Genomic DNA, 11,038 nt, shown 5'->3' on the forward strand with positions numbered 1-11,038 from the left:
TCCTTGCATTTTCACCTTGTATGCCAAAGTGGCATTCAGACTCCTGCGCCCTCTTGCTCACTGAATATCCACCCCCCCCCCCGCGCAGTGATTTCCTGTTCTTTTTTAGTTTCTGACCTGACCTGCACAGTCCTACATGTTCTGGCCTCCACAGGACCCCTGGCTCCACCTGTGCCTTCCCTGGGTTCACTTCATGTCTCCTATTTTTAATCTCAGACATACCTATCTTCTACTACTATCCTCACATCTGACATGCTTTCGCAAGTATTGATTTCCTGTTCTCTATACTTCTTCCATTCATCTTCACCTTCAAACCATTAGAACTTTTACTCATTCTTCACCTGCCCCAGGCAGCGTGTCTAAAGAGCATACACTCAGACCCAGAGTGCTGAGTACAAATTCTACCTCCACCACTCACCAGACTGGACAAGTTATTTAATCTGTCTTCATAGGTTTTGTTTTTTTCATCTGTAAAATGGTAACAATATAGTACTTGTGCTATAGGGTTGTTGTAAGGAGTGTGTGGATGTGTAAGGGAGAGAGTGTACACATAATGCCTAGTATCTTGTTATCACTAAAGAAATATCACTGTGAATATATATATATATATATATATAGAGAGAGAGAGAGAGAGAGAGAGATACAGATATAGATATAGAAATGTCAATATTACCACTGTGACTTATCCTAAGAGTAAAAAGGCCATAATGATTGGTGATTATCAAAAGAATTAATTTGCTATTCAAAGCTGATGGGAACCTGCTTCTTTCTATTAACCCCACGTTGCTTCCATGGCCTCTCACCTCTCACCCCTCCCACCCTCGGGTCCTTCCTGGTTCTCAGGAATAGTTCATCCCTGACCTCAACTGAAGTGCAGGACAAAAGCCAGGCACTGGTGGCTCACTCTTGTCATCCCAGTTACTCAGGAGGCTGAAATCTGAGGATCACAGTTCAAAGCCATCTCAGGCAGGAAAGTCCATGAGACTCTTATCTCCAATTAACCACCAGAAAACTGGAAGTGGCACTGTGGCTCAAGTGGTAGAGCAGTAGCCTTGAGCTGAAGGGCTGAGGGACAGCACCTAGACCCAGTGTTAAAGCCCCATAGCCGACAAAAAATAAAAAGCAAAGGAAAGTTCAGGACTAGGATGATACCTCTGCTAGAAAATCCCAAATGGAATATAAATTCCAAACAGGACAGTTTGGATAATAAATCTCCAATAGGACCAGACAAAGAATCTCCAAATAAGAGTCTAACAACTCTTTCCTGGTCTCTTCTTCCAGCCCAATCCTTTTATCTATCCAAAGACCCTATATGAAAGACTTACCTCTCCCCTCTTGTCCCAATCTTGTTATGTATCTAAAGATGGAATATGAAGGAGTGACCACCGCCCTACTGTCTCAGGCACATATGGACACCAGGCAAAGCCCAGGTATGTGTGGACTCGATGTGCAGGCAGGGCAGACTAACCCAAGGCTGGCCTTCAACATTCCATTGTGAGCTGATTGAAAGTCCCCACGTCTCTCAGCCTGAATAGCCTTTTGATAACCTCTTTGATAACCTCTGCCCCCTGGCTCAGACCCCACAAAAGCGCACCTCCAAACGCAGTTCCTTGTAACCTCCATTCCTGCAAAAGGGTTTGTTCCTCCTTGCTGATTCTCAGTAAGTAGACCTAGCCTGTCGAGATGGAGAGTCCAACCTGTTCCTATTCCTTTTTCTATTTTTCTTAACAAAAACTGCAAAATATGTTGGAAAAATAGGATTAATAGTTAATATGATAACTTAAGCAGGGACTTGCCTAAATAAAGACATGTAAATTTATATGAATGATGGGAAAGTACATTAACTGGATACCTCTGGGAACACATAATATTCTTTCTGAACCAATGAACATTTACATATAGTTGGGTGATATAAGGCTGAGTAACAGAATGAAATATAGCATCATTCTAATCTTCATATTTATGGAGATAACATTCATAAAACACAAAGTGATTGTGATCTCTCTGAGAGATGGCAATCTCCATGAGGGCTAGTCAACATATCCGCTGGCCGTAGCTGTTACTAAGCATCTAGTTGAACTGCTGGTGCTGCCCTATAGAGCAGCCAGGTTGGCCAACTATGTTGAGAAATCCTTGTTTCTGTACTCTCTTGTCAAGCTTTTGAAAGTTGGGAAAACTATATCAAATGACAGTGACAGTGGCTGGTCTCAGCCTTGTCTAAATAGTGATTTAACATTGCTACTTTCAATAATATATAATGTGTACTTCTCAGTTATAGAAACTCTAGATGAATGAATTCAATACTATATACCCAATAATGTTTTCTTTTTACTGACAATCACAGTTGCTCTTCTTTTAGATGTTGCTTCCTTAGAGGAATGTGAAATGTTCCTTGTCCTATGTGTTCTAAGATGTGAGGATAACTGTCACAACTTGTATTTTGTTATAAAAAAATACCATTTCTCAAGTATTACTGTGTGCCAACATCTGCTTTTTATAGAACCTCTGTGTATTAATTCACTGAATTCTGAACTGCTCTGAGCAGTTAACTGTTAATTTTCTCATATGGAAACACAGGGGTTAAACAACTTATTAGTAAGTACATGGCCAGAATTAGAGTCTAACTGTGCATCAGACAAAGAATGATAAGAATGGTTAATTGGCATTCAGATGACCATCCTGTTAGGGACTTCCCTTAGCTGGGCACAGGTTTCTCAGGCCTATAATCTTAGCTCCTCAGGAGGCTGAGGTCTGAGGATTGAGGTTCAAACCAGCTCAAGCAGGAAAAGTCCAGGAGACGCTTATCTTCAAGTAACCACCAGAACTGAAAGTAGTAATGTGGTTCAAATTGGTAGAGCACTAGCTTTGGCAAAAATGCTCAGGGACAGCGCCCAGACTCTGAATTCAAGCCCCACAATTCACACACACACACACACACACACACACACACACACACACACACACACACACACACACACACACACACCTTCTCCTATAAAGAGAAGATATTGGTTCTGTCAGCTTGAGGATTGCCAGAAGGATCACTGATGATTTCCCTAAATAGGATTGATGGAACAAACACCCCATTCCTTCCCTTCATGAAAAGAAAATGTTGAGGTCCTGAAGTGGGACTTGGATTAGCCAGTGGAAGTTGGAACCATACCAAGGACAGGCCAAAGACCACTTCCAAGGCATGGATCCTTAGCTCCTCATGCAAGTAGGATTACTAGTGGAATTTCTCTGAATTTGACTCCAGAAAACAGTCACTGAACCCAAAGGAAAGGCCACCAAACACTTTTCCCATTCCTCCAATCCCTCCTTCCTTGGTAAAGTGCAAAATAGTTTTTCAGGTTTTGGCACACAAACAAATCACCCACCTCCCCTGGTAAACTAGGTTGCAAGTGACTTAGTCATGTAAATGCATAATGCCACACTCTTTATTCTGAAGAACATCTTCAGGTTGTTTGATGCTTTAATTTTTTAAAATTCTTTTTGTCAGTTGTGGGGCTTGAACTCTGGGCCTGAGTGTTAACATGTTCCTGAACTCCTCAGATCAACGGGAGCCCTCTACCACTTGAGCCACAGCAATACTTCCTCTTTTCTGATGGTTAAGTGGAGATAAGAGTCTCACAGACTTTCCTGCTAGGGTTTGCTTTGGATTGTGAATTTTTAAATTATATTTCTATATATTTCTGCTAATTTCAGGAGACTTGGGTCTCCTTCCTCTTTTATTTTCTCCTGTATCTTTTATTGTTTTGGAACAAATGTCATGGACTGTCCACCCATTCAAAGCTAAGCTTATTTCATTAATTTAATAGAAAAGGAATCCAGCTTGCCTGCATCTCAGGGCAGCTTTGCATATAATGTTAATCTGATAATTCACATTAGTGAATTTTCAGTCATGTTGATAATTTTTTTGTAAACCATTCACTAAAGAGTTCCAAAAAAGCAAGAATGAAAAATAATGTTCTGATTTCTAACAAGGTTTAAAAAAACTAATAATTCAACAAAACACATTGTATTCTTCCCAGATTCCATGATGAAGAAGCCCTTAACACTAGCCCCCTCCTTTCAAACTTGTAGCTTTATTAAGTTTTATTAAATTTTACTGTTCTAGCTTTAATTTTGGTACTAGCATCAGTAATCTTATAGTATTTGACAGTGAAATTCCATTTGTTAATAGCTCAATTCTTATTGACAATGGTAGATTCATGAGTTAACTATCACAAAGCATAAAATATTGAATAGCATTAATTATATGCAATTATTTCATAAATTAATATATCACATATATGCATCTTCATATAATTTTTGAAATGCAAAAGTCACATATCTGTGTTAGTATAAGAGACTAAGCAAAACCTATAGCATCATCTCCAATATTCTTTGTAAAATTTTCTTTTCTCATTAACTTTTACCTTAGGGCCTTCTTTTCTTAGCAGCCAATATATTGATGACTCTACATTTTAGTCACCTCGGTATAACCTCTTTCCTTTCCACGTCTAGTTAGTCACTCATGTTAAATACCTGAGGAATAACTTGTTCCAATGTGCCTGCAAGAGGCCAGGAGGACCCAAATCTACTGGCTGTGCCCTCTCTGTCTTTCTTTTCTTAGGGAATGCAGTATCAGTGTCAGGGGTGTCAGGAATCAAGTGGTTGGAACCATAGTACTATGAATTATGTAGAACACAGTAGCAGAGACTAGGATACCAGGGAAAGAAGAATTGTGACTGTAATCGTTGAGTTACAATGGACGGGTGTAGGAAGCATGCCTGGAGTTCACTGCTCCTGCTGCTCTGAGACCAGGGAAGCTGGGGAGGTTCCAGCTCTGGATCAGAACCAGGTGACAAGACCGGGTGTGGAATCTGGGGACCTGCGCAGTGGCCACCTCGTGCAGGCTGGGAACTTCCTTAGTGTGGCCTAAGCTTCTCCACAGAAAGTCACATTCACTCCTGAGCCTCTCCTGCCTTCAGGATTCCTGCTGTCCTCTTGCTTCCTGCCATGTCCAACTACAGGTGTCAACTTCTCCACACCGCTGAGAGGCCATCGCAGAGATGCTCACAGGGCTTCCCAAGCCCGGTTCACCATGCATGCAGGGCTCTGGGGTGCCATCCTCCAGGCAAAGTGTACCCCCATTTCAGCTTGGCCACCCCTGCCTAGGGGACCACAAACTGCATTCTTACACAGGAAGCCACGGGTACACAAGGCCATCCTGCAGTCTAAGGCATCCTTTCCCTCCTCCTGCTCAGGTGTGGGGCAGCTGTGGAGCCAACCACAACATCACATTTGATTATCTGAAAGAAAGAGGACAAAAGCTTCATTGTCCCAGATATAACTGCCCCTGGGGTTCTGTGTGTGTGTGTGTGTGTGTGTGTGTGTGTGTGTGTGTGTGTGTGTGTGTGTGTGTGTGTGCGTGTGTGTGTGTGTGTGTGTGTGTGTGTCTGTCTGTCTGTCTGTCTGCCTGTGTCTGTGTCTGTGTGGTGTGAGAGAGTCAGACACAGCTGAGGTTTGGGGTAAAACACTTCTTCCCTTCAGCATTGGTATCTAATGGTTGTCCCCCCATCCCATTTCTGAGTCAACATTCTAAAGTTGTCCTTCTGTATACATTTATCCTTTGGTCTTCTTGATGTTTCAGATTCCTATGGTCTGCTTGTGAACTTCACCATTTTCTTGTTGAAGGTGGTGCCTTTTTAAAAAACTTATGAAGCCCTTTGATCACTTTAAAGGCTGTTTTACTGTGTTAGTGCATTTTACTTAGCCCAACTCTTGGGGGCTCGGCTGTGACTCTTAATTCTGAGATTAGCTTAGGGCTAATATGAGATACTATCCTTTCAATCTATCTTTCTAGTGAAAGATGTTCGACATCTTTATTGACATAATTGCCTAGTTGTAAAAAAAAACAGTGTTATAAATGTACAATCGGTTGATTTTAGTAAATTGTGCATCACTGTAGTGAAATTTATTTTATACTAAGGTGAATAGTTGGAATGGGAAAAAAATCACAAATTCTAAAAGGTAAAAATTGATCAAATAACAAAAAAAGAGCTGGGCGCTGGTGGCTCACGCCTGTAATCCTAGCTACTCAGTAGGCTGAGATCTGAGGATCGCGGTTCAAAGCCAGCCCGGGCAGGAGAGACAGTGAGACTCCTATCTCCAATAAACCACCAGAAAACCGGAAGTGGCGCTGTAGCTCAAGTGGTAGAGCGCTCGCCTTGAGCTGAAGAGCTGAGGTACAGTGCCCAGGCCTATAGTTCAAGCCCCACGACCGACCAAAAAAAAAGAAAGAAAGACACTGATTAGGAATGAAGTACAAATGTAAATGTTTAATTAATAAATGAAATATTTGAAATTCTTATCCACAAAGGAAATATATATCAAAAAGTCACTGAGATTCCATCTTACACATAGAATACTTATCACAACTCAAACTAACAAAAGCAAATGCTGGAGAGGTTGAAATATATCAGGAACTATATTTAGTTGTGTGGCATTATAAACTAGTGCAACCCATATGGAGCTCAGAATGGAAGTTTAGAAAATGCCAAAGGACATTTTAATGACCTTTACAACAACTTGGATACATATTGAAGGAATATAATTCAACATGAATATCCATGTTAATGGCAGGAGTATTCATAGCAATCGAGCTCTACAGTCAACCTAGGTGCATCATAAAGAGGGAATAAAGAAAATGTGATATTCATAGCTATAAACATACACTGGGATATAAGAGAAATGAATGCATCTACTATTTCATTTCAAAATATTTTTGGATATACACAATCCTAATTTCACTGGGTTTTATGGCTTTGAGTTTTTGCTTTCATGAGGAACCTCCATAATGATTTTCAGAGCAGTTACAAAGGTTAAAGATATCCTATAATATGTGGATGGTGGACTGAATTTTAAATATATCAGTGAACACATACAGGACAATCATATATAGTTCTAATTTGAAGCAATTTTTAAGAAGGCAACAATTGGGGGAAAGACAATGTTAGAAGCTTAATAACAAATTATCTTGAAAAGTTGAATAAAGAGATATAAAATGAGATTCATCAAAAGCTGTTGAATGATAGAAGATGGATGGAGGTTAGAAAAACAGATTCATCTGTATGATCAACTCGACAGAAGTATATGCATATTTGATGTACACTGATGAAACACATTCCAAAACATAAAATACCATTAAAATATTTATGAGAAGATAGAACAGGATCTGTCTTGAGTATATGTAATAGCAAGAATTCACTGGAGGATCAGAAATGTGAAGGAGAGAGAATATCGCCAAAATAGCTTATGTGAATCTGTGAAGATGCACAATGAATCTGTGTTTAGGAAAGGAGGAAAGTAGATGAAGAAAACATATGAGGTGTTGTCAAGATATATCTTACCATATACAGAGATGGAAAAATAGGAAAAATGTGCAACTAATTTAACAAAACATTTTGCTCAAATTTTAAAAATGAAACTATAAAAAATAATTCTTAATATCATCAAATAAATATGCCATGGAAGAAAATATACCATAGACAGATTTTCCCCAAAATTTGTTTTATTTGATAACAAATGGATTAAAATAAAATGTAATTATGTTTGAAGATGTTAACACTTTCAAATGTTATTGCTAGAACCAGCAAAGGAAAGTAACAGAGAAGTAGAGAGTAAGAACAATCTCTACTTTGGATGAAGATACTCAGTAGAAACTTGTGACGAAAGAATGTGCTCTCTTTTCCTCATCAATATAGAGGTAGTACACCTATCTTTTGACAGAACACTTGAGGTAAGAGCAATGAAGTTACTAATTTAGGTAGTAATTCATTACATTTATTCCCTAATTTTATGATGTGACTCCCAAATGATATGAGTGGTCCTAGGAGATATTCTGAGCTCATTTTCATCCAGAGTTTCTAATTGCTTCACCAGCCAATGTTTCTTCTGCTACTTTCATTTCTCCTTGTTTCTCAAGCCAACTTTTGTGGCCTTTTGATTCATGAGAGAGCTGGAGAAATGTGAGGATGGCCTGGAGTCCGAGCTAACTCCCACTATAGCTTAGAGGATCTGGTGAAGGACCTCCACCTGGGCCTCAGAATTAGAATTTTTTCCAAATTAGAATTATTTCCGAAGGCAATGTTACCCACATTTCCAGTTTCCTATTTTGTCATGTAGATTATTAATTTTGCATTTTGTACAAACTATAGCTTATTATATATTACTTGTACTACAAAAAATGGAGTACAAATTTAATCCTTGTTTTTGTTTTTATTCATTTGTATTTTTCATGAAGTTGTTGTGCAAAGAGGTTTCAATTCAACGAGTTTATTAGTGTAATGCATCTTGATTAGTATTAAATTGATCTACGCCATCTTTCCCAATCCTACCCATCCTCCAAGTTACCTGGTTCCATTTTTACCTATGTATCATTAATAGAATGATTGTATTTGCCATCCCTTCCTCTTTTCATTAATCTACCCCCTCTTAAACCTCTTCCCCAGCTGAACATAATTTCCCTTTCTGCTATTTATTTTCTTGAACTCCATTCTTGGTTAGTTATGCAGAGAACCACCATTACTTTAATATTCCCATGAGCAAACCAAGTACTGGGTTTTTAAATTTTATTTTGATTTCCACTTGTACATAGGAGTTGACATTCAATACGTAAGAACAGTGTACATGAGTACACTGGATCTTGATCAATGTCAACTCTTTCATAATTTTCCCCAGTACTTTCACTACCACCTTTTCCTCAATTTCTTCATTTTGGTAGGATATGCATTAAGTTAGATCACTGCATTTCTCCCCACTTTATTGCTTCATATATCTATTTCTCCCTACCTTGATCCCAGTCCTACCTCTGAGTACTTGATTTCTGGTGTTTATTTTGTTAGAATGTGAGTTAGCTAGTCTAAGGACTTACATTATTTGAATTCTTCTGTAAACCAACCATATTTCAGTTCATACCTAGGTTTATACTTGGATTCCACCCTAAGGTGTGCATATTGTATTGATCCAGATCATGTCTACCTTCCTATATAACAGAAAACCTATCTCCCTGGGTTTGACTTTCTTCCCTTATTTCACTTAACATGATTTCCCCCAATTTCTTTTCTTTCTTTGCATTATCTTTCTTTCTAATGGATAAATAAAATTCCACTGTGCATGTACATACACATATATGCATATTTATATGCATATAGCTATCATATTTTCCTGATCTACCTGTCTGAGTGGCATAGTCCATGTCTAAATGTGATTTCTTGTACTATTATGCTTTTGCTTTCAATGTTTTGGGATATGACATAGTACCATTTTCCTAATCTTGTGCATACAGTCTATTCTATAACAAAAATCATTCTACTAATTTCCTAGTCTGGTCGTTTACATTTCTATCTATGTCAGCTCTTATAAATCACAGAAGTTCATAATTGTATATGATTCTGTTTTTAAGAGCAAGACTAAATGCTTGCTTGTATATAATTGACACTTGCAAATAATTTATTATATAACTATATATGCATACATATATAATTTACATATTAACACACATATATGTATATATGTATGCATATAGTATATATATAGTATCTGTGTGCTAGTACTAGGACTTAAAGTCAGAGCCTAGGTTCTTTTGCTTTTCTTTTTTTGCTGAAGGTTGGCAGTCTTTCATTTGAGCCACAGATCTACCTTTAGCAGAAAAGGGGTGGTTAGGAAATTCTAACATTTCCAACTCAAAAACCTCATCTGACTGACGGCACTGTATGTAAGGTATATTAAATAGGTAGGTTTCCTTAGGTAACCAATGAAGAGAACACCATGCGCTATTTGGGCAGGAAAAGAAGTTTATTTACAGAACTGCTGCCCCTGAAATGCATGGTGGAGAAGCATGGCTGAAACGGAAAGGGAGCACGACCCCCTCTGGGCCAGAATTTATCTAGGTCAGGGTCAGGAATAGGTGTGGACACACTGGATCCAGATGTGATCTCATGGTCTGGGACCCTTCTAAGGTCAGATGGGAGGCATGTGACCACAGGTGGCCCAGGGTGGGACCTACCAGGAGGGGAAGGTGACTGCTTCCAGGACTGACTGTTACCTAGGTAACAGATAATGGGCAGAAACTTAGCCAAGAAGGAGAGAGGTGTCCCTGTTCAGACCTTACACCTTGATTTTTTTCTTTGTGGGTGGATGGGAAGATCCTGTATCTCCCCTGTGTCCATAACCAGTCGCTTGGTAGAATCCCTGGTCTGCTTGTGGTATTTGGTTTGTTTTTTTTTATTTTTTTTTTAAATTTTATTTTATTTTATTTGAGAACATACTGTACAGAGGGGTTACAACTACATGGGCAGGATAATGCACACATTTCCTACCAAGCATTGCAGCCTCCTCCTTTGTTTACCCTTCATCTCCCTTCCCAGCCTCCCCCCTCCCCCCACCCAATCCTTCCCCGCCTCACCCCCCCCCGACACCGTAAAGCTCGTTTTTGACATGACATTTTGTACTTCTCATTGTTGCAACAGGTCCACTTGAATCCTTAAACTACTTGTTTGTCCCCATCTCCCCCACAAGTTACACTGACATCAAATATAGTGAAAGCGGGGGTTACACTGTGGGGGGGGGGACATACAAAGCAACAAAGAAACAATCCTATAAATGCGTTAGAAACACATGCATGAAAGAAAAAAAAACATTAAAATACATATTCAAGGGTTCGTTTTCCTGACATCACATTATCTGACCTTTTCCGCTTGACTCATACATAACTAGATATTGCAAATAAGGGAAACCATGGGACCTATGTTTCTTTGGGCCTGGCTTACTTCACTTAATATAATTTTTTCCAAGTCTTTCCATTTCCTAACAAATGGGGAAATGTCATTCTTTCTGATTCCTCCAGAAATTCTTATTCAATGATCGAAATCAAGATCAAGAGTCATAAGAGAAGAGTCCGTACATGGAAGGGTAAAAAGTCACTAGCCCTCACCTGTGTTTGGTGACAAGAAGAACTCCATACCAATAATCTACCTTAATACATGAGGGCAGG

The sequence above is a fragment of the Dipodomys spectabilis genome, unplaced genomic scaffold (assembly GCF_019054845.1).
Source record: "Dipodomys spectabilis isolate Male_0828 unplaced genomic scaffold, ASM1905484v1 ptg000388l, whole genome shotgun sequence".
Lineage (NCBI taxonomy): Eukaryota > Metazoa > Chordata > Mammalia > Rodentia > Heteromyidae > Dipodomys > Dipodomys spectabilis.